Source organism: Amblyomma americanum, chromosome 1 (genome assembly GCF_052857255.1).
Source record: "Amblyomma americanum isolate KBUSLIRL-KWMA chromosome 1, ASM5285725v1, whole genome shotgun sequence".
In the NCBI taxonomy this organism is placed as follows: Eukaryota; Metazoa; Arthropoda; class Arachnida; order Ixodida; family Ixodidae; genus Amblyomma; species Amblyomma americanum.
Window position 1 is genome coordinate 540,450,306 of NC_135497.1, and position 22,584 is coordinate 540,472,889.

General features: G+C 56.8%; 2 non-coding genes and 2 pseudogenes across 2 annotated transcripts; all 4 read right to left on the minus strand.

The window, feature by feature from the left end:
* Nucleotides 1-772: 772 nt before the first annotated feature.
* LOC144116873 (large subunit ribosomal RNA) lies at nt 773-1,621 on the minus strand (annotated as a pseudogene).
* A 13,827-nt stretch (nt 1,622-15,448) lies between these two features.
* On the minus strand, nt 15,449-17,704 carry LOC144116872 (large subunit ribosomal RNA; annotated as a pseudogene).
* A 992-nt stretch (nt 17,705-18,696) lies between these two features.
* LOC144116762 (5.8S ribosomal RNA) lies at nt 18,697-18,849 on the minus strand. The gene has a single exon (XR_013311959.1). It is a non-coding gene; the product is annotated as a 5.8S ribosomal RNA (ribosomal RNA).
* A 1,444-nt stretch (nt 18,850-20,293) lies between these two features.
* On the minus strand, nt 20,294-22,096 carry LOC144116866 (small subunit ribosomal RNA). Its single transcript, XR_013311986.1, has one exon. It is a non-coding gene; the product is annotated as a small subunit ribosomal RNA (ribosomal RNA).
* Nucleotides 22,097-22,584: the final 488 nt, after the last annotated feature.

Sequence of the window (22,584 nt, forward strand, 5' to 3'; positions counted from 1 at the left end):
CTTGTGCGCACTGGTTGGAGCGCAGCTTCTCCAACCAGCTTAACCGCCTGTCAAAGGCTGGCTACCATGCAGACGTTTTGGGTTCTGTTGCAGAAAAACTGAAGAAAAAGGTCGGACTGGATAAGATAGGTGAAGCGAGACAGGAGGAAAAGAAAAGAAAGATTGCCGTAGTACCATATCTGCACCAAGTCTCGCATAACTTGAAAAGAATTGGGAAACATGCTGGTGTCGAAGTTGTCTTCTCGGCGCCTAAGCGACTGTCTAGCCTGGTCAAAAAAGTAAATTCAGTAGGATTGGAACCACGCAGCTGCTTGATAAGGCACGCGAAACAATTCGTGCCTTGCCGGGAAGGGGTCATCTACTCTCTACCTCTGTCATGTGGCAAATGTTACATCGGCCAAACTGGCCGATGTGATAACGAAAGATTAAGGGAGCACCAATATAATGTCTCTCGTGTCGCTATCACAGGCCACGTAGCAAAACATTGCAGAAACTGCAAAGACAACGAAGATGACGATGACGAGGAAGACAACGACGACTCAAAAAATTGTTTTCCCCTTTACAAGGAATGCTCTGTATTAGGTAAGAACCGCGACTCGCAAACTACGGAAATAATAGAAGCCCACCTGATAGCTAGGATTTCAGATCAGTGTATCAGCACTCCCTCTGTAGCCTTGTCGGATAAGGAAACCCGCTACATTGATTGTGAATGAAAACTCGTGCCTGCTGTAGGGGTGATATTTTGCACTGATGACTCTTGTATGATGACACGTGTCTGATGAACTGGCGATGTTTGATATCACGCAAGTCATGCGTGCTTGTATTTTTTTCCCGGCCACCAGGCCAGTATTTATACTGGCTGGCAGCCAATAAACGTTTTAGTTGTGAGTCAGCGCTGTGTGTTGTGTCTCCTCTTCTTTGTCCCGTCTGTCGCGCTGTTATGGACCATCGTCAGCACCAACTTGCCCAACAACTGGTTTCGCCGCAAGCGCACACGATATCGTTGCAGTGCTTAGACGGGATTCTGACTTAGAGGCGTTCAGTCGTAATCTCACGGATGGTAGCTTCGCACCACTGGTCTCTCGACCAAGCACGTGAACCAAGTGTCCGAATCTGCGGTTCCTCTCCCACTGAGCAGAATTACTATCGCAACGACCAGTCATCAGTAGGGTAAAACTAACCTGTCTCACGACGGTCTAAACCCAGCTCACGATCCCTATTAGTGGGTGAACAATCCAACGCTTGGCGAATTCTGCTTCGCAATGATTGGAAGAGCCGACATCGAAGGATCAAAAAGCGACGTCGCTATGAACGCTTGGCCGACACAAGCCAGTTATCCCTGTGGTAACTTTTCTGACACCTCTTGCGCAAAACTCTTAAAGCCAAAAGGATCGAGGGGCCCCGCTTTCGCGGTCTTGAATCGTACTGAAATTCAAGATCAAGCAAGCATTTGCCCTTTTGCTCTATGCGAGGTTTCTGTCCTCGCTGAGCTCGCCTTAGGACACCTGCGTTACCGTTTGACAGATGTACCGCCCCAATCGGAGTCTCATTCCCGGCTAAAATCAGAAAAGTAACAGCAAAAATAAAGTGGAATGAGAAGTAGCCTGTACCTGCAGAGCATCACCAGGCTTAAACCAATCAAAGAAAAATGAACAGGACCGAAATGGCCAAAAAAGTAATTTGGTATAAAAGCCAATTGAAAAAATAAAATGGTGGGCACGGTAGACGCGATGGTGTCCTAAGGGCGCAACGAGCACAGAGGGATGATAAAATCCCCGCGCGAGCTGATTTATTGATGAAGAAAGTTTTAATAAAAATATGATGGTGCCCAAAATAAAAAAAAAATTAAACACACACACACGGAAAAAAAGGAAAAAAAAATAAGAGAAAAAAAAAGAAAAAAAAGTAAATAAATAAAAAGATGAGAATGAAGGAACAAAGCAGATGACAGGAACTCGGGCAGCAGAAAGTGTGTCGGGATGATCTGAAAAAGGAAGGAAAGAAGATACACAAGAAAAAAGAGAAAAGTGCACACAAAATCTGCCCCGACAGGACAGAGAATGAAAAAGACAAAAAATCTGAAATGCAAACACATTCACTCAAAAGAAAAACAGCAAAGCACACAAAAACACACATACTAGAAAACACTTTCAAACATACCTAAAAAAAAAACATCAACAATAAAATAAGAAAATGAGATAAAAAAAAAATAAAGAAAGATATAGAAAGAAAACACATTCACACACCCTCCAAAAAAAAAAAAACCATTAAAACTGAGGCACGTGGCCCCCGAAGGGGCGGACACGAAAATGTCCACCTCATGTGGCCAGAAGGGCCCCTCCGAGAAGCCACGAAACCCCAGCAAAAAGCGCACCGCATAGATGCACAGCACAAAAAGAACAGTGCACACAGGCACTGATGTGCACTGCATAACAGTACTCAAAAAAAAAAAAAAAAAACTAAGCGAGGGCGCCTCTCAGACGCGCCCTCGATAAAGTGGGGCACAAAATTGTTTAATAATATAAAAAAAAACAGTGCACACAGTCACTGATGTGCACTGGAGAACAGTAATCGAAAAGTTAGAATAGAAAGAAAAAGAGAAAAGGAAAAAAAAAAAATATTGTCTACCTCGGACATAGTTCGGTAGAGCCTGGCTAACTGTGGCCACGATTTGCAATAGTAGGGCACAGGATCGGCGGTCCTCTAACCAACCACGCCAGTGGGATACTGTAGGTTGGTTGTCCCGAGGTGGTGAGGGCAATCGTGCCACCAACGTGCGTGTCAGAGGACAATCCGTCAAATAATGTGGGACGTCCCCTACAGGGGCACCGCAAGGGCATTGAGAAGACGCCGCAAGACCAAATCTATGCAGATAAGCAGGGAAGCGACCGTGGCCAGTAATAAGTGTCACGAGGGGACGCGGTGGTGGAAAAGAATCGGGCAGGGATAGGGCATCGGGAACCCAAGTAAATATGCCAGTCCCCTCGTGATTCTCTCTCCACCATACTGCCCACTTTGATCTTACCACCTCGTGGAAAATATGACGAATACTCGCGCGCGAGCGAAACACTTGTCGCACACGAGGGGAGCGACTCGCTCGCGAAGCCACAATGTCCGCCAATTCATTTCCCAAAACACCAGCGTGCGCCGGGACAAGAAACAGAGCAAGCGGCCTGCGCTCCGCCACCGACGTCAGTGCGACCTTAATTCGGTCGATTTCCAATACTGTTGTTTTTAAAACAGCAAGGGCCGAAAGTAAAGACAAAGAATCTGTATAAAAATGCACCGGCACCGTTCCCGGAAGGGAACGGACATACTGCACCGCCTCCTCAAACGCCACAACCTCTGGCCAGTATGGACCCGACGCACCTTCAACCCGAAAACGGCCGACCGCCCGGAGGCGGCCACGCGGGTCGAACGCCACAAAAGCGGCGCCCGCAGCTACGGAGGTGTAAGCACCATCAGTATAAACGTGGTACGCCTGCGACAACGCCAAAGCCGCCGCCGCCCCCACGTCCAAACGACGGTGCTTGAAAGCCACAACCTCCGATGGATGCCGTGTGGAGATGTCGAACGGCTGCTGAACCTCGACAGCGCGAAACGTCCTCGTCCCAAAAGCGACGTCGCGCCCACGGGAAAAGAGGTCGAATTCCGCGTTTAGTCTATCGAGTTCGATCGCTAAAGGCGGGGCGTGCAGAAGGATCTGACACGCCCGCGTACTCGTCGTGGAATAAGCCCCCGCCAACACCAAAAGCGGGGACCGCTGCACAGACACAAGGCGGGCGCAAAGACCCGAATGGGGACGCTCAGTCCACCAGACGGGCGAAGCGTACACAAGCGTGGGGAGCACGACCTGGCGGTAAAGCACCCTCAGACGGGCAGGCGGCGGCGTGCCGCTAATCCGCAAGAAAGTCGCCAGGCGGGCGGAGAGCGTCTCAGCACGCTCCTTGAGCCTCTCTGCATGGGGAATGAAAGAAAGGGTGCGGTCGAAGACGACGCCCAACACCTTGACAGTGGACCTGAAAGGCAGGCGAACACCGTCAAGGCGGACTGCTGGCATTGTGTTTCCCATTCCCCTCCTAGGAGGAGAAAAAAGAACGCACACCGTCTTCTCTCGCGAGATGGTGATACGCGCACCCCTCGCCCATGCAGCGACTCGGCCGAGAGCATCGTCCGCCAAACGCTCGAGCTCCTTTCTATTGGAACCAGGCACAAGAACGACGACGTCGTCCGCATACGCCTGGAGCGACACACCCTCCGGCATAGGCACCGCCAAAAGGCCACGCGCTACAACATTCCACAACAGGGGAGACAGCGGGGATCCCTGCGGACTGCCCAAGGTGGGACGCGCAACCGCGTCGCCCGCAAAAGAGCGGTACACCACCTCACGGTCAGATAGAAACGACCGGAGCAGCGCGCAGAGATTTCTCGGACACCCCCAGTCACCGAGCGAACTCAGGACCAGCGGGTGCCAAACGCTGTCAAAAGCTCCCTGAAAATCAATGGAAATTAGCAGCACGTGCAGGCCGGCGTCCCTGCATTCGCGCAATTTAGAGACGAGAACATGCAGGGCCTGAACTGCCCCCCGTCCTCTCGTGAAACCGAATTGTGCCTCGTGGTGCAGTCCGCAACGGGCAAGAAAATGATAAATGCGATTAAAGAGCAACCGCTCGAGGATCTTCCCCACGGCAGAATTAATTACAATTGGCCTATAAGACGCCGCCGCCTCGGGCGGTCTTCCGGGCTTGAGGAGGAAAATGATTCTCCCCCTCCGCCAAATTCGGGGAAAGTGGCCAAGGCGCAGTGCACTGTTATAGAGAAATAAGAAAAAATTTGGAAAACAGGCCCACAGTGCACGGAGCGCGCGAGGGCCGATCTGATCCAGACCCGATGCCGTCCCCATCCGGACGAGGGAGATCGCCATCTCGACCTCGCCAAACGAGAACGGCACATCGTCAGGACCGCCCAAATCGGGCCGAGCAGCCACGGCGCGCACCGCCACATGCGCAGGCGTGTCCTCGTCGGTGGCATCGCAGGACACTTGCTCGTCCAAAAGTACCCTGGCAGACTCCAACACGGATTCCGTCAAGGTGCCATCCTGTCTCAAAACGGGAGGCAAGATGGGCGGCCCGCGAAGACGGCCAAAAGCCCGCTGAAAGGGCCGGCCGTACAAGTTGTGAAGTGTCGCCTCTCTCGCAAGATCCCGCGCCGCCGCCTCTCGCGCCGCCGCAACGCGATTCCGAAAATCTGCCAGAGCCGCACTAAAAGTCACGCGGTTAACAGCGCGGACAAAGGGATGGCGCGCCCGCTGGTACCGGCGGCGCAGAGCACGAACGCGCTTTCGCTCTAACTGCAATTCTGGCGTCCACCACTGAATCGCACCGCGTGCGGACTGGTGGGGACGAAGCACCGATGAATGGCGCCTGCGCATCTGATCGTAAAGTGCGTGAAAGCGGTCCACCACAAGATCTAAAGCGCGCGGCGAACGAAAATCGGCGCCAAGAACAGCGGAAAAGAAACGGGAACCTTGCAGAGAAGCGACGACACGAGAGAGACCCCGACCCGTCAAAACTCGCTCTCGAGGCGCATCCCCCAACCCCACACGGACCTCAATGTGTTGGTGTTCGGAAAACGTCTCGGTGGTTGCAACAGTCCAACTAAAGGCACCGAGCGCTAAAGCTGGACTGGCCAGTGTAACATCTATCCAGCTGTCCGTATACTTTGTAGTGTAGGTGGGTGGGGAGGCAGGGTCGTTAAGAACTAGGAGGTCGTTTGCAGTGGCAAAGCGCAACAGCTCGCCGCCCCGCGCGTCGCACATCCCCGGACCCCAAACTTCGTGTTTCGCGTTGAAATCTCCAGCCACCACAGCCGGTGTGTTGGGCGCGAGCAAGAAAACATGCGAGATTTCGGCTAAAACAGGGGCCATGGGGGAGTGTGGCGGCGCATAAATGCTGACCAAAAGAAAAGAGCCGGACGAAGCCGTGCAACTAAGTGCCACTACGCGAGAGGAGACATAGATCGGGAAAAGATCGAAGCGGGGACGGCGAGACAAAACCGCACAGCGCGGACCGTCGGAAGCGGCAAAGCACGCCCATTCGCGGGGAACAGAAGCAATGCTGCCGTCCCTGACATAGGGATCTGAAAGGATGGCAAAATCAAACCCTCCCTCCTCTAATCGGGCAACAAGGGCACCATTTGCGCGTCTGCAGTGATCGAGGTTGGCTTGTATGAAAGAGAACGAGAAATGGCTAGCCATTGTTAAAAGAAAAACGAGTAAAAAACGAAAAAACCGAATGAAAAAACAAAAAGTAAATAGGACACTGCAGGCGCACAAAGGAGGCGCAAACTGTATGCAAAAAGGTCAAAAGAAGGAAAGGCAACAGGGCCGAAAAGCAATGAAGGAGGGAAGCGACGTGGCGAGAAGAAGAAAATAGTAACAGAATAAAAAGAGCGGCGGGCGGGGAGACAGCGCACAAAACGAGCATAGAAATGCGACAGGACAGAAAAGCGGGGAACGCATAATTAAAAGGAAAGGGTCCAAAGGAGGTACAAACGGGAAGAAAATAAGACAATATAAGGAAAGACAAGTGAAGGAAAAATAATAACTGAATAAAAGGAAAGGGCGGGGAGCTAGCGCACAAAAGGAGTATAGAGATGCGACAGGATAGAACAGCAGGGAAAGCGAAATAAAAAGGAAAGATTAAATGACTACGAAAAACAGGCGAACTTGGAAATAGCGCAGTTTGGCAAAAGAAAGCAGTGAACACCCTACCGAAAAGGAAAAAGGAAACGCATGAAAAAACAAAGACAGGCACGACCGCTGGGCAGAAAAGCCCAGCAGGGAAGTGTGAAAAGAAAAAAGAAAAAAGGTGCACCGCTCCCCACCCGAGCGCAGAGCAAGAAAAAAGGCTAAGTGCCATAATCAGTTCTGGCACGCAATCTCGCCACGCGCTCCCTCAAAATGGGACAACTAGCCGCACCCGCAGGATGCGGGTCACCTTCACGGCCGACCCTCCTACATTCCGCACAGGCAACGGCCGCGTCCCCCGCACGAACCGAACAAGTCGCGGCGACGTGATCGGCGGCACACTTTGTGCACACCGCGCGATCGGGGTTGGCAGACAAGGGACAACCGCGACGCGAATGTCCGTAGGTCGCACAGAAGGTGCACATGGGGACGTGTAAGTCCTCGGCAACAGAGGCCGAGGACCATCCAATCACCACCTGACCTTTTGCCATGACACGCCGGAAAGTGGGAGGGTCTAAAGAAATAATGTGCGTTTTGGCACCGTCCCTCTGCCGAAATGTGTGCCGACGGCGCGCAGTGCGAGGATCTATTTGGAGGGCGGGATTTTTAGCGGCCATGTGATCGAGAACCGCATCGTCCGGAACATCCGGGTCAACGCCATAAACCCGGATCTGCGGTTTGCGCCGCTCCGCGACCCTAATCGACATCACCGCTCGCGTCGTCTCGTTTTGTTGGACTGCGGCGCGCAAATTGTCTACAGTCTGACGATCTCGAGCCAGAACCGTTACTCCCGCATTCGTCTGGCGCAAAGTGACGGGGCCGATACCCGCGTCCTCGGGAACAATGTTTGCCTTAAGAGTCGCAATGAGGTCACGAGGCGAGACGTTCGCCTCGGGCGCGGAAGAAAGGAAAGCGACGTGAGGTGTGTGGACTTGCCGCTGGGGAGATGAAGACGCCGCTGGAGGTGACGCAGCAGGGTCCCGGGAGGAAGAGCCACGCAAGACGTCCGCAAACGTGTGAGTCCGCGAAGCCTCCACAGGAACCGGACGCACGAGGGGCGAGGCAGGCACCGCAAGGCGCGCCTCCGCAGCAAACGCCCGAGCCCTGGCGTCCGAACACTCCCTCCGTTCAGCCGACCACATCGCCCGAAGGACCTCGGCGCGTCCGCGGGCGTCCGAGGCCAGGGCACGGTAGTCCGCACATCGAAGCACCAGCTCCCCAAAGAGCTGGGAAATATGGGTGCGGGCCTGGACAGGTATCTTGTTCTTGTCCAGGTTCAAGAAGCTCGTGAGGCGCTCTTGTAGGCGCGTCACCGCCTCGAAGTCGGGGAGGACCGAGAACGCCAGGTCCAAGCGAGCCGCGGCGTCCTCAGAGGCAGCCCCGGCACCAGGCGAAACAGCGGGCGGGGGCCGCGGCGCCTCGCAGGCCAGACCTGAAACGAGCGACGCCGGGAGTGGGCCCGCAGACAAGCCCGGGGCTCGAGGTCGTGGGGAGCCCGGGGCAGCCCCCGAAGGCGACGCCGCCGCCTCAGCAGAAGGGCCGGAGACTGATCGAGACGCAGTAGGCAGCTGCGCGGCCGCAACCTGGTCCGGTAACGCCGCCAGAAGAGCGTCCCCGGTCTCGGAGAAAGGTGACCTTGAGGAGTCGGTCGCAACGCCCGGGTCGATGGTCGCGTCCGGGGAGAGCCGATGTACTATCTCATGAGGTGAATTCGCCCGAGGGGGCGACGCAGAAGGAGGAGAGCGCGAAGCGCTCATGGCATTGGCAGCGACCGAGGCGAGCCCCGACCACCACCGGAACAATGCGAGGAAAAACGCAGGGCCCGCAAGGGCAAGGCCCCAGAGCGCGAGCCAAAGTCCGGGCTCCGCGCAAAGCGATGAAAAAACGCCGGCGTCCCAAAAAAAAAAAGGGAGCCGGCGCGGTCGAAAACCGCGGTGAGCCGAAGCGCTAAACGCCCACCTGCAGGCCCCGCAGCAGAAAGCCGGCGCAGGAAATCAGGCCGCGGACCAGGGCAGGAACCGCGGCGGCAGGCAGTCGGGCCCGGAACAAAGTCCCGGACCACGAAAGAGACGACCGCAGGTAGCGCCGCAGCGAAAACCGGGGCCGCAGGAGGCGCCGCGAAAGCTCGCAGAGAGCCCAAGGCCGCAGCAGAGCGCCGAGGACCGAGAGAGGGACTTCTTTCTCCTCTTCACAGCCGGCGCAGGCAGGAGCGGCAGCCAAGGGCCGCGCAGGTCAAAAAGCGGCAGAACCGCAAAAAGCGGCGAAAAAACCACAAGCGGGCAGCCAGGACCGCAATGAGGAGGCCCGAGAAGGCAGCCCCGGGCGTCGAGGGGCCCTGCAGGAAACCAGGCCGCGAACCAGGGCAGGAACCGCGGCGGCAGGCAGTCGGGCCCGGAACAAAGTCCCGGACCACGAAAGAGACGACCGCAGGTAGCGCCGCAAGGAAAACCGGGGCCGCAGGAGGCACCCCGAAAGCTCTCAGAGAGCCCAAGGCCGCAGCAGAGCGCCGAGGACCGAGAGAGGGACCTCTTTCTCCTCTTCACAGCCGGCGCAGGCAGGAGCGGCAGCCAAGGGCCGCGCAGGGCAAAAAGCGGCAGAACCGCAAAAAGCGGCGAAAAAACCGCAAGCGGGCAGCCAGGACCGCAATGAAGAGGCCCGAGAAGGCAGCCCCAGACGTCGAGGGGCCCCGCCCTCGGGGCGCAAACACAGAGAGCCGGCCTAGCGGAGAGCGCGAGCCAATTCGAATGCCCAGCAGCAGGAGCTCGGCAGCGCACGTCCGCTCAGTTCGAGAGCCGGCTCTCGAACTCCCCGCCTGACACTGTCCTCGGAACAGATCGTGCAGGCCTTCCGCAAAGCCCGAAGGTTCACGGAGGCCCCCGCACTTGGCGCTAGAAGCGTGGACAACACAATGGTCCGCTTTCCGCTCCACCGAGTAAGTAAAGAAACGATCAGAGTAGTGGTATTTCACTGACGGCCACGAGGACCCCGCAAAAGCGAGGCCGTATCCCACGACCTGATACTTATGCTACACCTCTCATGTCTCTTCACAGAGTCAAACTAGAGTCAAGCTCAACAGGGTCTTCTTTCCCCGCTGATTTTGCCAAGCCCGTTCCCTTGGCTGTGGTTTCGCTAGATAGTAGATAGAACAGTTGGAATCTCGTTAATCCATTCATGCGCGTCACTAATTACATGACGAGGCATCTGGCTATTTTTTTTTCATAGCCTAACTCCCTGGGGAAATAGACAGTCTTACTCCCTCATTTTGGGCAGGGGTACCCGTTTTGTCGCACTGCGACGGTTTGATGAGGACTTGGCGATCTGGGTGTGCGTCACTCTGCCCGGTGGCTACCCGATCACCGAACGGAGGTCGTCCGCTGGTGCACCCAGAAAGCCCTGAGCCCGCCCTGCAGGCACCGGACTGTCATCACTTTAAAATCGTTCCTGGTTAGTCTCAGTTCCACAAGAGATCTTACACTTTCCCTGCACCAGACTCCACGATAGGACATGGTGACACTCCGCACTATCGGGGTCTTTGGGCTGTTGCCCTGCACCAGGGCCAAGAGCGAGGGCTCCCTGTACTTCCTAGCTTTCTCTTGATATGCCTCTTCCAGGGGCACCCTCGTCCCGACTACCTGTACATCCAGAATGATTGCCTGGTCGTCGCTCTTAATCACCAGGTCAGGCTTCCTGGTTCCTAGCACAGTCGAGTAGTGAGGCTCCTCCAACACTTCGAACTCCTTCTCGCGCAACCGTTTTGCAAGGTACTTGGCTATCACATTGTGGCGCCTGATGCGCTCGTAGTGGGCACGCTTGCATTTCTGAAGGATGTGCCCCATGTTCTCAATGAATTGACACTTCGCGCGGCAGGTCGTTTCACCGTTGCGACCGCGCTGTAGCCTCTGAGGTGTGGGAAGGGCGTTTATATGGATTTTTACAAGGTTGATGTACTCCTTGCCTTGGAGGAAGGTGGTACCCTCCCCGAGCCACGCCGTACTTCCCGGTGCATTACTGCACCCCTTCAGTGCCGCCCCGTCGGCGCTACTGTGTAGAGTGTCTCTCCAGAAGGTATGGCACTCCTTGGTGCGGATGGTCTTGCCGCGGTACTCTGAGAGTCGCCTGGCCAGGCCCAGACATTGCCCCACATACGCTCCGGCGGCTGCTTGCCGACACAACGGGCTGTCGGAGTCACCAAGACGTTGGAGCCGTCGGACGCGTAGGCCTGGTATTATAGTACGCAGGCAGGGGATGCCCAGTCCACCATGCTTTACCTCTGAGTGGAAAAACCCCAGCGGGACGTCGTGCGGAAGCGCTAGCCACCGCCGGACCGCGGCACGCACCATTTTGTCAATCCCCGAGAGCAGCTTCGCGGATATTGGCCCCAACACCAAACGGTGGTAAACTCTCGGCAACAGGTATTACTTCAGTATTACCATCCTCTGCTGTGGCTTCAAGGGGCCTTTAGACACCCTAGCCAGCAGGGTCTTCATTTCTCCTTCAACCCGGAGTTTCTGCATCCCCGTTGCTGTGTAACGCAACCCAAGGTAGCGCCACGTGCCAGATGTATCGGCTTTGGGGATGGCTTCACCGTTGAGATGGTAGGTGTGAGTACCGTCCACTTTCACAACTTTTCTTCTCCCACTCGGCAGGAGTGTGAGCGACAGTGACTTGGAGGGGTTGAGATGTAGTCCCCTCTCTGACAAAAATCTTTCGAGGCTGCTCAACTGCTCCTGCAGACCTCGTGGCGTGGATGCCATGACGACGATGTCGTCGGCAAACGCCATTGCTCCCACTTTCAGGTCTTTGCCTGAGAAGTTGATGTTTGGGTCACAGGTCTCTAACCATTCATCGACCACCAGATTGAACAACAGGGGTGACAGCGGATCTCCTTGTCGGACCCCTACGGTGGGATGTACTAGCAAACTGGTGTCGTCGTAGCTGAGCACTGTTGAGGATGTGACGTAGAACTCCTTGACGTACTCGACAAACTCGTCACATATCCCTTTTCGGCGCAGACCCCTTAGGATCGCAGGAAGGGTAACTCGGTCAAACGCTTTCGCCACGTCTAATGATGCCATACACAAGGGCCTGATTCCGCGTTTAGCTTCCTCAAGCGCCGCTGCTAGCACCATGACGTTTTCTGCGCAGCCGTCAACTGGGATCAATGCCCTTTGGCGATGGTCCAATTTCACCTCTGACAAAATCCTCGCGGCATACACTCTGTGTAACAGTCGTACGATGATTGACGACATGGTGATCGGCCTGAAGTCCGCAGCGCGCGAGGCACCCATCCTTTTGGGGATTAACACTGTTCTCGCGCTCCGCAGACAAGCCGGAAGCCGCTCGAGCAGCTGCATGTTGTTTAGCAGCACTCGGAGAGTGGCCATCGGGACATTCCGCAGTTCCTTCCCACTGAGACCATCAGGTGCAGCGGCCGAACCAGGGGATGGCATTGCTGCCTTGATCTCCCTGGCAGTGATTGTTCCATAGGGATTTATCATTTGTTTTTCCACCTCGTGCTCTACTACGTCGGAGACAGTTCCCGTGGGCACCGATTCCATCACCGACCTCCACTCTTCCAGAAAGACTTGGGGATTTTCAACCGCAGCCGTGACCTCGCCGTCCAATATTTCCTGGGCGCACTTGTTTGCGCTTGAAGCGCTCTTGCGTTTGAGCATAGAGGCGTTTCTTCGCCTTGCGCCTACTCTCGGGTTTTCTTGGCGGTCGGGGTCGAGACCTACCTTTCTTCTGGCGGTCTTTTTGGAGGGCTTCTCGCACATAGTTGTTTATGGCGGTACTTAAGCCACTCCGACTGGTCTGTCCTCCAAGGTACCGCTGCACTATTTCCCAAAGCCGGGAGCCATCGTATTCGGTTGGCGGTGGTTTTGCCACCAGAGCTCGGAGCTCCTCTTCGATGGCCTCCCTCGTCTGATTGACGGTAGGCTGGGAGGGCGGAGGAGTGCACCCTGAGATGGTCTCAGGGGCCCCGCAATCACCGCCCCCGCTGGCGAGCCGTGACCGAAGTTTTACGACCAGCTCTTTGTAGCGGGGGCTCTTGCGATGGGACTTGATGGAATCGAACGATCGCTCATTGAGGCGATTTGCCAGCAGCTCGTTGATGTTGCGCTTGGCACCCGTAAGGGTTAGATCAGCCTCTAATCTTGCCATCAAGTACTCCTCTTCTTCCGTCCATCTCGGCCTGCTCCGAGTGACGTCAATCGCCCGATTGTATTCTTCATAGTGAGCTTTACGCCTGTGGAGACTCAGTCCGACCTTTTTCGTAACTGCCCTCCCACACTCTGGGCACGTGTGGTGCTGATTGCAGTCTTGACTCCCCGTCTCCCTTTCGGAGCGTCCTTGGTCGGGTGGTTCCTCTCCAACTTCAATTCCGTTGCTGCAGAACGCAGCTTCGGAGGAGCGAACCATCTCCGTGACAGGCTTCGGAGTCACCCGCCTGCCCTTCGGTCGTGCTCCCGTACCCTCCCAGACTGACGGCTGATGAGGCCCATTGGCACCCTCTCCAGCATCTGGAAGGCCGGGGGAGACCGGTCCAGATTGCGTCGGGTCGTCATTAACCTGACCAACATCATTGTCACTTTTTCTTTTTCTTTGTTGAGACTCGGTCACCTGAGCCTCAGTCACTGTCGCCTCGGAGCGCTCCACCTCGGCCCCACACAGTCGGGCTTCGGAGTCGCGCTCGTTCCGCTTGCCGGGGCGGATGCCGGCGTCGCATGCTCTCGAGTTCGACATTTTCTTTTTGGACACTTTTTTGGTTGCCTCGACTTTGTTGACGTTAGGCCGTTGCGATTTGGAGCTCTTGGCTGTTGGCGCCCTTTCCTCTTCCATGCCAGAACAAGCCTGTTTTCTGTGCATACGGGATACGTGGATCTTGAGACCTCTTTCTGTGGGCAGCCATTTCTCGCATGCCTCACAAGTGAATCCATGTCCAGCGTTCACAGGGGGAGCACAGAGCCCCCCAGACGAGCCGGGGGTATGCGCCTCATCCCCACCAATACTTGGTGCGACCGCCACTCGGCGCCCGCTTTCTTTATTCTTTCTTTGATTGTCAGGGCCAAGTGATTCTAGGTCGAGGGGCTGGCAACCCCATCAACCCGTTTTGCGAACCACCCTTTTAGCCCATAGACATCACGGGGAGGGCGGTCTTAGGTGCCCGGTATGCCCGACATTCAAGGAGGCGCCATGTGTGGGGGGTTTCACTGCCTGGGCGTTACAAACAAACCTGTTAGCCCACTCCCTCGCAGTACTACCCCCCGGCCGCATTCCATCCCCGGTTGCGGACGTTGCCCTGGTCCGGAACTGGGGGTGAAAAACCATTCCAACAGACGGTGGCTGGTCGAAAAAACACCCCCAAACGGATACCAGTTGGCCTCCTATGCTGGAAGGAAGGAAGGCCTCTGGAATAGAGCCAATGCGGTTTCCTTCATTGCGGCCTTCATCTCCTGGCCGGGCACCGTGCACCCTATGCACCGCGCCTCCCCTGACACCCATGGGTGGCAAGGGGCACCTTTTCGTAGGGCGGTGGATTCGGCTTAGCCTCTCAGCCACGTCATCCGTTCGTTTCCTCGGCGGTCAAGCTTGGTCATCCATGTTTTCTATCCGGTGCAGCCAGGGTCACCCTGCCGGTTGCCGCCGCAACCGACCTGGTCTAATAAAAGCACCCTCCGGCGTTCCCTTGGCGGTGGGCCTGGGCTTGATTAGCCCTGGCTGCGGGTCCCAGAGTGGCCAACCGGACCCAACGTTTGGCTCTAGCCAAGGCACCCACTGGTTTAGGGCCTGCAGGCTCGGGCCTTACTAGCTCTGGGTTGTCACTCCTCTCGGTCACCTACAGCTGGGTTCACTGTAGGGTCCGGCAGGCACCACGGGGAGGTGGGAGTGACGTCGGACTGGGTATAGATCTGACCACGGCCAGGTGAGAGTGTTTCCACAACCCGCAAGTTCCGCAGCTTCACATTGCCCTCAGCCAGTAACTAGACAACGGAAACTGCCTTCAAGGTTTCCCGCACACACTACCAGCTCGTCGCTCTATCGCCTCCTCTCCTGGCGGCATGGACAGAGTGTCCGAGGGATCTCAGGTTCAAAGCAATGCCTGCCCCAATTTCCCTCTTGGATATGGCGACCTCACGAATCGCCCGAGTCCTCGGCTATCCTATGCCGGATCAGGAGGCTCGGAGCAGGAAAATGTGGCGCTTGTCCCTGCGATTCTGGTGATCTGTCTTAGCTTAAGTTTCCTTTAGACATCTGATCACAGGACAAGAGAGTCATAGTTACCCTTGCCGCTTACCCGCGCTTTTTTGAATTTCTTCACGTTGACATTCAGAGCACTGGGCAGAAATCACATTGCGTCAGCACCAATGCTGGCCCTCGCAATGCTTTGTTTTAATTAGACAGTCGGATTCCCCCGGTCCGTGCCAGTTCTGAGTTGGCTGTTTTCTGCCGGCCGAAGCAAGAACCTCCGGCACAAAGCCCCGGGAACAAGCACAGCTGTGGCTTTCCACAGGAAGGTCCCGACGCTGGTCCGGGCTCGGCCGCACCGCTTTTGACGGCGGCGAGCCTTGCCCAGTCCCGGTGCAGTGCCATTCCTGCTTCTGGACCCCAGCCCGACCGGCTCAGCCCTCAGAGCCAATCCTTTTCCCAAGGTTACGGATCCGTTTTGCCGACTTCCCTTACCTACATTGGTCTAGAGACTAGAGGCTGTTCACCTTGGAGACCTGCTGCGGATATGGGTACGGTCCGGCTCGGAAATCACACTCCCTCACTCGAATTTTCAAGGGCCGACAGGAGCGCACCGGACAGCGCAAGAGCCGCACTGCTCTACGGAGCCACCGTCCCTATCTCGAGGTGAACCCATTCCAAGGACTCGATCTCCTTACAGAGAAAAGAAAACTCTTCCCGGGGCTCCCAGCGGCGTCTCCGAGCTGGTTTGCGTTGCCGCACTGGGCCCCGAAGGACCGACCTCCGTAGCCGGGTTCGGGACTGTTAACCCGATTCCCTTTCGGTTGCAGCGGGGCGTCTCCGATTCGACAGACAGAGCTGCACAAACGCGCCCGCTTCTGAAAGGATTTCTCCTTTCCCTAAGGACCGACTGACCCATGTTCAACTCCTGTTCACATGGAACCCTTCTCTACTTCAGTCCTCAAGGTTCTCACTTGAGTATTTGCTACTACCACCAAGATCTGCACCAGCGGCGGCTCCAGGCGGGCTCGCGCCCGACACCTTCAACGCCCACCGCTGCGGCCCTCCTACTCGTCGCGGCTTAGCACCCCCACTGTTCGTGCTACTCTGCCAGCGACGGCCGGGGATAGGCGCGACGCTAGAGCGCCATCCATTTTGGGGCTAGTTGCTTCGGCAGGTGAGTTGTTACACACTCCTTAGCGGATTCCGACTTCCATGGCCACCGTCCTGCTGTCTTAAGCAACCAACACCCTTCATGGGTTCTCATGAGTGTCCCGACTCGGGCGCCTTACCCCGACGTTTGGTTCATCCCACAGCGCCAGTTCTGCTTACCAAAAGTGGCCCACTTGGCACTCTCATCGCAGCGGGAGGCCTCAACCCAGAAGGCCTCAAGTACACCATTTGAAAGTTTGAGAATAGGTTGAGGACGTTTCGACCCCAATGCCTCTAATCATTCGCTTTACCAGGTGTGACTGCTCTCCCATCGAGTGCCAGCTATCCTGAGGGAAACTTCGGAGGGAAGCAGCTACTAGATGGTTCGATTGGTCTTTCGCCCCTATACCCGGTTCGGACGATCGATTTGCACGTCAGAATCGCTTCGGACCTCCACCAGAGTTTCCTCTGGCCTCGTCCTGCCCGGGCATAGTTCACCATCTTTCGGGTGCCAATGTGTGCGCTCTCGCTCCGCCCCGGCGACAAGTGAGCGCCTGGGACGGGCCGTTGCTGCGCCCGAACCCCTGTGCGGTCCGGGATCGCAACGCGGCCCGCGAAGGGCCTTCACGTTTCATTGCGCCATTGGGTTTCGAGAGACCCATTGACTCGCGCACATGTTAGACTCCTTGGTCCGTGTTTCAAGAAGGGTCGGGTGGGTTACCGACCTACTCGCCGCAAACCACGATAGCGCCTCCGCGGGAGAACTCCTCGCTCGCCCGGCTTCTCGCCGCCAGCCCGCCGCCACGGGACCAACCCGGACAACGAGAGGCGACAAGCTTGCCCAGCGGGTCCTCCGCTCCGATTCCAGAGGGCGTCATCGTTCGGGCCTCCCGACAGCCGGGAGAAGCCCATGGGGCCTGGACGGGGTGACGAACTCTTCGTGCACGGCAAGGTATAACTCCCGCGAACCGTCCCCGAGGAGACGAGCAGGGCACCTCCAGAGCCGGACTCAAAGTCATACTTTTCCCATTGACCCGCGTCCGTCGCGGCGTTCTACCGGCGGTGGAAAGTGCGCACCCCGGAGACCGCGTCCGCGCACTGGCAGCCGGAACAGCCCCCCGAGAGGAGCCGTTTACCCGACGCCGCCAGCTCGGCAGTCGTCCGGAGACTGAATCCCACCGCATTCGAGCTCCGAGGGCCCACCCGTTTTACTCTAAGCGGTTTCACGTACTCTTGAACTCTCTCTTCAAAGTTTTTTTCAACTTTCCCTCACGGTACTTGTTGACTATCGGTCTCTCGGTCGTATTTAGCCTTAGATGGAGTTTACCACCCACTTAGGGCTGCACTCTCAAGCAACCCGACTCACGGGAGGCTTCGTCCCGGGCGCGCAACGGCGGAGACGGGCCTGGAACCCACTCTGGGACAACCCCTGTCAAAGGGGACTTGCACCGTCGCAAACTCCCGGGAACGTTGCCTCCCATACACCACATTTCCCGACCGCCTGCAAGGACGGGGGATTCGGTGCTGGGCTAGGTCCCGTTTCGCTCGCAGCTACTCAGGGAATCCCTGTTGGTTCCTTTTCCTCTGCTTAGTGATATGCTTAAATTCAGCGGGTTGTCTCGCCTGATCTGAGGTCGACACAGATGTGCGCTCTCGCGTTCGATTCCAGCGCGGTCCAGCGCGCGCGCGCGTCCTTCCCCAATCGTCCGGCCGACGACTTCCGCCCGTTCCCCGCTCACAGTCAGCAGCACCCTCGGCGAGTGCGAGCCGCTGCCCGGCGCTCGGGACCGCGCGCATGCGGTTTGCGCGGATAACGCAGTTTCGACCCCCGACCGCCGCGGCCGAATTTTTCCCTCCCGCACCTCTCTTTCCCTCGAGAGAGCGACCTCCGCCTGGCATAGGGGCATCGTCAAGTTTTGCGTCGCCCCCGCCCCAACTGGAGTGGCCCAGTTTTTCTCGGGGCTGAGACTGCGAAGCACTTAGACCGACGGCGGACTGCGCTCGCAACGAGATCGCGTCCGTTCGACCCTTATTCGACTTCGCGCCCGTTCGAGGAGGCGGTCCCTTTGCATCGGGTCCGGGGGGACCCCTTCGTCACCGCACCACGGCGCGCCTCTGCGCCTCGCCCGAAACTGCCGCGCACGAAACGCTTTCGCGCGCCTGTCGCCTCCCCGCACCCCGCGCGAGATCTCCCTTCTTCTCGCGCGGGCGTGCCCGGACAGGGCACTCCCGTCTCTGCGTTTCTCGCAGCAGTTCGGATACACGTACGCGGGCCAGCGGGCAACGCTTTCCCGCCCGTCCACACGGCCTCGTCTCCCGTCGGGACCGCGCTTTCCCTGCAGGTAATCCCTTCCTGCGGCGGTTGCCTTCGGAGGCCAGACGCTCTACGGCTAGCAGCCGCCGTCCCGCGTTACGTCGTCTGCGCAGGGCGACCCGACTCGGCCGCTTGGAGCGCGGCTGAAGGGTTCGACCCACTCTCCTATTTCGCAAAGTCTGTCGAGGGATCTTCGGTGTTTCGTACCGAGCCGTCCTCTTTGCCGACACGGTCAAAACGAGTCCCCGGCCGCGCCATCCCCGGGCGCCGGCGTCTCTCTTGATATATGATCCGACCCTCAGACAGACGAACCAAAGGGAAGACCCAAGGGCACAATGTGCCTTCGAAGAATCAGTGCTCAGTGTGTCCTGCAATTCACACCAAGTCTCGCAGCTGGCTGCGTTCTTCATCGACCCGACAACCGAGTGATCCACCGCTTAGAGTCGTGCATTTGGTTTGTTCAATTCCGTACAGTACAACCAGCGTTTTAGGCACCGGGCTCCTCCCCTGGCCTCCTCGACTGCAGTTTCGTCCGACAATTCCACGTTCCAGCAGCCGTCCGTTCGGCATGCTTGCGCGGTGCCTCAAAGCCGAGGCGAGCAAGGTCTCTTCGAAGCTTGTGTGCGACAATGGCTTGCGCGTCGCTAGAGACGACGAGGCATTTGGCAACCCTAAGGCAGACGTGCACGGCGCTCTCAAGTTCCGGTCTTCGCTGGTGCCGTTTTTTTCCTGTTCACGGTTTGCTGTTCAGCCCGTTTTCTTTAAGCGGTCGCGCGGGTCCGACGACCATCGGTTCACCAGGAAGCACACCGGTAACTTCGTCATCAAATGGTCAATAACACAGAGCTTTTGCGCCGTTTCCCCGAGCACGTTCGTTCTGCCGTTGTGTTCGCAGCGACATCACCCATGGACTCCCAAGCAGCGGTAGTCTGTGTGGACGGTTCTTTGCCGCCCTCCGCTGCGCCCTCTTTGGGGAAGGGGTCATCTTTCGCTCAGAAATGCCCCTCGAGTCCGCCCCCACGGGTGCGCCCTCGTGCTGCGCCCTATCCGACCATTTCGCCACATCATTGCTTCGCTTAAGAGACAGGCACCGCCTAGCCGTGGCTACGCAGCGCGTACTTGGACAGCCGCCAGACGGGCGTTCGTCAGACTACTCCCGCAACAGGAGTCCACCGGCCACAGTGCCATGGACGGCGTTTCGGTATCGCACCGGCAGACTACTCGAAGGCTGGGAAGGACGAAGCAGGCAGGAGAACCCCGCTGCCGCAGGGTGTGTTCGAAATGCGGGATTATAACCCCTCGTCCCTTTCTTCCCGTGCCTCATTTCGCCCGCCGGCACGGCTTCAGACATCGCGACCGCACTGCGAGACCTCTTGCGGCGGCCGTTCCTTATAAGTACTGGGCCGCACGCGTCCCGCCGCGCGCGCGTTGTTTGCGAAGAGTTACTTTTCTGGAGCCGGCGAGCCGCGTTTCCTCTCGTACTCCGCAGCAGCCGCCGCCGTTCCCTTGGCGGCGGGCCGGCCTTTCCCTCGGCCGGCCTACCGCCTCGGTCGCAACTCTAACGAGAGCCAGCGAGCTGCGGTTCCTTTCGTACTTCGCAGCAGCCGCCGCCGTTCTTTTTGCAGCGGCCGGCCTTTCCCTCGGCCAGCCTACCGGCTACGTGCGAGTCTCTCCGACAACGAGCGTCGAAGACCGAAAGCCCACCAGATTGGTGCGTTACGCCGTTTGAACCCACGGAAGCAGTCCGTCCGACATTCCCTTGGTGACGGACCTCCGCTGGGCGTAACAATTTTTGCAGAGATGCAGCATCAGAATCTCGCAACTCCGCGGTTGAGGCCTTCCCCCGCTTATAAGCAGGGGCGGCGCCGGGTGTGAGAAGCACAATCCGGTAATGATCCTTCCGCATGTTCACCTACGGAAACCTTGTTACGACTTTTACTTCCTCTAAATGATCAAGTTTGGTCATCTTTCCAACAGACCGGCGCAACCGAAAGGCCGCGCCGGACATCGGTCCGAAGACCTCACTAAATCATTCAATCGGTAGTAGCGACGGGCGGTGTGTACAAATGGCAGGGACGTAATCAACGCGAGCTTATGACTCGCGCTTACTGTGAATTCCTCGTTCAAGGGGAAGAATTGCAAGCCCCTATCCCAATCACGAAAGAAGTTCCACGGGTTACCCAGTCTTCTCAGACAGGGATAAAGACACGCTGCTTCCTTCAGTGTAGCGCGCGTGCGGCCCCGGACATCTAAGGGCATCACAGACCTGTTATTGCTCTGTTTCGTGCGGCTAGGAGCCGCTTGTCCCTCTAAGAAGGTTGTAAGGTGCTGGGAACCCCGCACCTATTTAATAGGCTAGAGTCTCGTTCGTTACCGGAATTGACCAGACAAATCGCTCCACCAACTAAGAACGGCCATGCACCACCATCCACCGAATCAAGAAAGAGCTCTCAATCTTTCAATCCTCCCAGTGTCCGGGCCGGGTAAGTTTTCCTGTGTTGAGTTAAATTAAGCCGCAGGCTCCACTCCTGGTGATGCCCTTCCGTCATTTCCTTTAAGTTTCAGCTTTGCAACCATACTTCCCCCGGAACCCAAATACTGCGGTTTCCCGTGAAGCTGCCCGCCGAGTCATTTGAGTAACTCAGGCGGATCGCTGGTTGGCATCGTTTATGGTCAGAACTAGGGCGGTATCTGATCGCCTTCGAACCTCTGACTTTCGTTCTTGATCAAAGAAAACATTATTGGCAAATGCTTTCGCAGTAGTTCGTTTGCGACGGTCCAAGAATTTCACCTCTAGCGCCGCAATACGAATGCCCCCGTCTGTTCCTCTTAATCATTACCCCGTATTCCAAAAACCAACAGAACAGAAGCGGGATCTTATTCTATTATTCCATGCAAGTTTATTCAGGCGACTCGCCTGCGTTGAGCACTCTTATTTTTTCAAATTAAAAGCGCAGGCCTCCTCGAGACGCACCAATGCAGGGCACCAAGAGAGGACCGGCATGATGTTCAGTCCGAGCCGTCGCATCGGGTAGATGCACTACTCGTCTGGAACTGAGATCCAACTACGAGCTTTTTAACCGCAGCAGCTTTAGTATACGCTATTGGAGCTGGAATTACCGCGGCTGCTGGCACCAGACTTGCCCTCCAATTGATCCTCGCTAAAGGATTTAGAGTGTACTCATTTCAATTACGGGGCCTCAAAAGAGTCCCGTATTGTTATTTTTCGTCACTACCTCCCCGTGCCGGGAGTGGTTAATTTGCGCGCCTGCTGCCTTTCTTGGATGTGGTAGCCGTTTCTCAGGCTCCCTCTCCGGAATCGAACCCTGATTCTCCGTTACCCGTAACAACCATGGTAGGCAAGTAACCTACCATCGAAAGTTGATAAGGCAGACACTTAATAGAGACGTCGCCGGCGATCTGCACAAAGTTATCCAGAGTCACCACAGAGTACGGGCAGAACCCGATGGGTATTGGTCTAATAAAAGCGCCCGTCAGCCAAATGCCTTCAGGCTCAATGCATGCATTAGCTCTAGAATTGCCACAGTTGTCCAAGTAGAAAGAAACGATCTAAGGAACCATAACTGATTTAATGAGCCATTCGCGGTTTCGCCTTATTTCGGCATGTACTTAGACATGCATGGCTTAATCTTTGAGACAAGCATATGATTACTGGCAGGATCAACCAGGTAGATGCATAGGCAAACCCTTGTCGCTCCTCAAGGGAGCCCTGTCGCGGCCGATCGGGGCCCCTCTCACCCCTCGGCGCACGACGCGCATCTTTTTCGCGGCAGCTCTCGCTGCCCGTGCATCGTTCGAGCTCGCTGCGGCATCCTACCCGAAGGCCCGGTTATCACCGCGCGGCAAGAGAGCACGCGCCCTTTGGCAAAGCATTTGTAACGCGCCCACCAGTGCGCACGCGGCCGCTAGGGCCGCGGCGTTCAGGCACTGGACAGCGCTTGCTGTGTAGCCGAGACGGCCAAGCCGCCAGACGACGGGACACGCCCGCGTCTTCGGCGCAGTCGCACGGAATCGAGTCCGGGTAGCACGGAACACACTTCGTAACACGTGGGAACAGCGTCGTCCGACAACCAGCCACTATCGCAGACGCGGATGAGGCTGCATACGAATGCCGTGGGGTTCACGGGACGGGGACACGCTGGGCACGAGGCCGCATATC